The sequence below is a fragment of the Notothenia rossii genome (genome assembly GCF_949606895.1).
Source record: "Notothenia rossii genome assembly, chromosome: 1".
Taxonomy (NCBI): domain Eukaryota; kingdom Metazoa; phylum Chordata; class Actinopteri; order Perciformes; family Nototheniidae; genus Notothenia; species Notothenia rossii.
This window is the reverse complement of record NC_136912.1, coordinates 36,666,337-36,670,175: the sequence shown is the minus strand read 5'-3', so window position 1 is coordinate 36,670,175 and position 3,839 is coordinate 36,666,337. Positions and strand designations below refer to the sequence as shown.

At 41.1% G+C, this 3,839-nt stretch overlaps 1 long non-coding RNA gene across 1 annotated transcript; it reads left to right on the top strand.

Annotated features, from left to right (window-relative positions):
• Window positions 1-1,667: 1,667 nt before the first annotated feature.
• Window positions 1,668-3,619, top strand: LOC307012889. The gene is made up of 3 exons (XR_013800760.1): window positions 1,668-1,907; window positions 2,425-2,472; window positions 2,664-3,619. It is a non-coding gene; the product is annotated as an uncharacterized lncRNA (long non-coding RNA).
• The last annotated feature ends 220 nt before the right edge of the window (window positions 3,620-3,839 follow it).

Genomic DNA, 3,839 nt, shown 5'->3' with positions numbered 1-3,839 from the left:
AACTGGGCCGGTACTCACCGGTACGCAGTACCGGCACTTCTGATTTTTACCCATGTGGTACCGGCACTTCTTACTGAGTACCGGCAAGGTGCCGGTACTCAGTAAAATGCCGGTACTCAGCCGCCGGCAATATACGTATATATTGTAAACGAAACGCAGCGCAAATGTGGGTCTGACTCTGCCTCACAGAGGGTGACTGGCTGTCTACATGACGTGGCCTGCCGACATTGCCACTTTCATACAGATCATACTAATGCCCTCGATTGGTCTCTGTGTGTCATTCAAGCTCGGGAGGGTGTGTGTTGGTGTATGTGTGGCGCGAGCGAGAAAGCGTGCGCACCGGTTACGTGTATTGTTGTTACCATCTGGTGCTAGCTAGCTGCGCTAACGGATATAAGGAGCTGTTTCAACAACAAGGTGGAGGGAGAGTCCTTTGCTGTCAGACTGAGAGGCTGAAAACTACAGCTCTGGTGAGGTAAATTACTCTCTGAGTCTTTAGATAGTTAACTTAGTTTAAGTTATCTCAGTGGGTCTCAAACGGTTCGGTCACCATTTATGTAAACACATATTTCCATTTCAGGGGGTAGTGATTAGTAAAATATGCATGAATAATACAAACAAAATGTTAACTAGGTGAAAAAAGGTAAGATAAACTTGTTGAGAGCTAAAACTAGTCTTTGCTGTTGCCTCAAAGAGGAGCAGGGGGGAGAGGAGGGAGAAAGGAGAGGCCGATTCAGGAGCCCAGACACACTCACAACTATAAATGAACCAAAAACAAATAAATAAACAAGTTTCAATGTTTTTTCATATTGGATATTGTATGTTATTGGTTATGGCCATGTACTTATGATTTTATGATTATTTAAATGTATACATTTTTCTTTCATATGGGTGTAGTCTCTTTATTTCCCCCTCAAAATGCACCAGATTGATGCATTTAAGTCCAACATTTAAAAAAAAATCTTACCGGGGGAGCATGCCCCCGGACCCCCCTATAGGATTTGAGGCCCGGCCCCACTGTTCCCAAATAGATTTGCATTTTTTTTTAAATAGTAACCCATCTCCATATGTTTCTTTTGGGGTAGTAGTTTTAAACTAGAGGGCTATCACTTTGTGCAGCAACGCTATTGACAAATAAATCCAGCAAAATGGCACAAAAAACTGGTAGTGGCCTCAGGGACGAGGAGTCATTTTACCAGCCAGTAGGAGTCAAGCTTTACTTTCTTTTATATCCATAAAGAAAAAGTAAATCTGTTTACAGTTGTTTCATTATGGATGTTGAGAGGTATCCATATATCTCTTCATTTTGCTCTCAAAGTGCACCAGATTGATGCATCTAACTTCAATATTTAAAAAAAAATGTTCACGGGGGAGCATGCCCCCGGACCCCCCTAGACTAGAGGGTGTCAGGTCCACTCCCCACAAAAATAGCACTTTACCACTGCACCCCCTCTAATCTCAGATGCACCCTGAGTCATTTTGTTTAAGTACAGTGAGCCTTTCTAAAATATAAAGTAAAGAGACAAACCCACCAGCATTATAGGATACTATGACTTTGTGCCAAATACTTGTTGCTGATTTAGAGTACTGGCACCTTTTTTATTCCAATTCAAGCACTGAGTATCTGTATATCTATATCTGACTATTAAAATCTGTATTTTTGAAATTGTCGTTTTTAACACCATAGTTTGACAAATTATAGAATAATTAATTACCAGTGTTTTCCAATTTTACTCGGCAGTTCGTTTCGTTAGCTAACGTTAGCTAAAGCTAGCGCTACTAGTTAGCTACGCAATGGTTTGTTGCTTTGCTCCGGGTTGCAGCCACAGGTCTTTGCATGAAACGTGCTTGTTCTATCGTTTCCCGGCCAATGTTTTCCAAAGGAGAGTCTGGATTCGTGCCATGAGGTAAGCTGACGTTACCTTTATCAGTTTGACATATTGAACTAATAACAAATCATCTCTGGCTGGCAGAGAACTCTCTGCTCCATAGCTTCTCTTGGACGTAAAATCACATGTACATTTTACATTTATATTCAATTTAATATTCCATCCCTCACATACTTTTGTATATATAATAACTTATATTTTGTTTTTCTTGTTATGCTGCTGCAACACAAACATTTCCCAAATTGGGATCAATACAGTAATATCTTATCTTAATTAATTAAGAAATATAACTATTATAATTAGTGTAGCAGCTGACACCTATTTTCAATATGGATTAATCTACCATTTATTTCTTTAGTTCAATTTTGATCTATAAAAATGTCAAAATAGTGAAAATGTCCACGAGACTTATCAAAGTGCAAGGTTATATCTTTAGATGTTTTGTTTTAGCCTATGTACTGTATGTCTTAATGCTCTTACAGTATATGTGACGGTGTGACTTCCATGAAACTAATATTTTATATCTTCCCAACAGACGAGCTGACAGGAAACCTAACACTCTAACAACCACAACATTGCAAAGGCGAGTAAATGTAAATTACAAACAATTCACAATTTTTTTATTTCTTCTTCCTTGCAGTGAGGTGAAGCTGACCTTGCACTTGGTGCCAGTAAGGATGTTCCTCACGCAGGCTGAATGTTTCTCCTTCCTTACTGACAGAGAAGCCCTTGATTTGCAATGCTTCACTAATTGTCATTTCCCTGGCTCCGTAGGGACACTTTACCTCCAGCACAGCGGAAGACCCTACCAGACCATCTGGAGATGCCCCCAACAATCCTGATAGGGAGAGCCACAAATCTGACTCATGGACCTGCATCTGGGTTGCAGTGGTGAATGCCCTGACGCCCTCACATTCATTCATAGTCCCCCACTGTACAGACAAAACACCATCAAGGGCCTGTTGTTGCCCTAGCACCCTGGCAATAAAGGAAGCAGTCACACGCTTTGACCTCAGGACAGCTCCAAAGTTGCTGGCAGTCAACCTTCCTTTCCTGAACAAATGCCAGTTTGGGTTGGTTCGCTGACCAGTGGTAGCCACCTGAATTGCCCTCTGTTGCTCTTCAGACAATGCCATGCTTGCCACAATTGCCTCAGGTCCCTGATGCCCAACAGATTTGATAATTTCAGGAACAGTAACTGTTTCCAAGCTGTAGTGTTCCTCTTCTGGCTCGGAGGAGAGAAGCCAAGAAATTCCTGAAAACCTGCCCCCGAGTCTGTCCCTCAGCCAGTCACGATCTTCGGAGGTGGGCTCTCTTCTCAGCGGGTTAAATTAGTTATTGGTTTCAACAGTCACATTAAAACAGTTACTAAATCAGCTTACTATCACCTAAAGAACATATCTAGGATTAAAAGACTAATGTCACAGCAGGATTTGGAAAAACGTGTCCATGCTTTTATCTTCAGTAGACTGGACTACTGCAATGGTGTCTTCACAGGTCTCACTAAAAAATCTATTAGAAAGCTGCAACTGATTCAGAACACTAAGAAAGTGGATCACATCGCTCCAGTTCTGAAGTCTTTACACTGGCTTCCTGTGTGTCAAAGAATAGATTTCAAAATACTGCTGCTGTTTATAAAGCACTGAATGGTTTAGGACCAAAATACATTTCTGACCTCCTGCTAAATGATGAACCATCCAGATGTCTCAGGTCTTCAGGGACTGGTCAGCTTTCTGTCCCCAGAGTCAGAACTAAACATGGTAAAGCAGCGTTCAGTTATTATGCTCCAAATATCTGGATATATTATTTTATCTGCTTTTAAGCTATTTTATCTGTTTTTAAGCTATAGTTACATGGCTAAACTTTTAGTCTGTTTTACAAGTGCTTTTATATCTTAAACCTCGTGATCATTGACGGTTTTGGACCCGACGGCTGTCGGGACGCACCTGT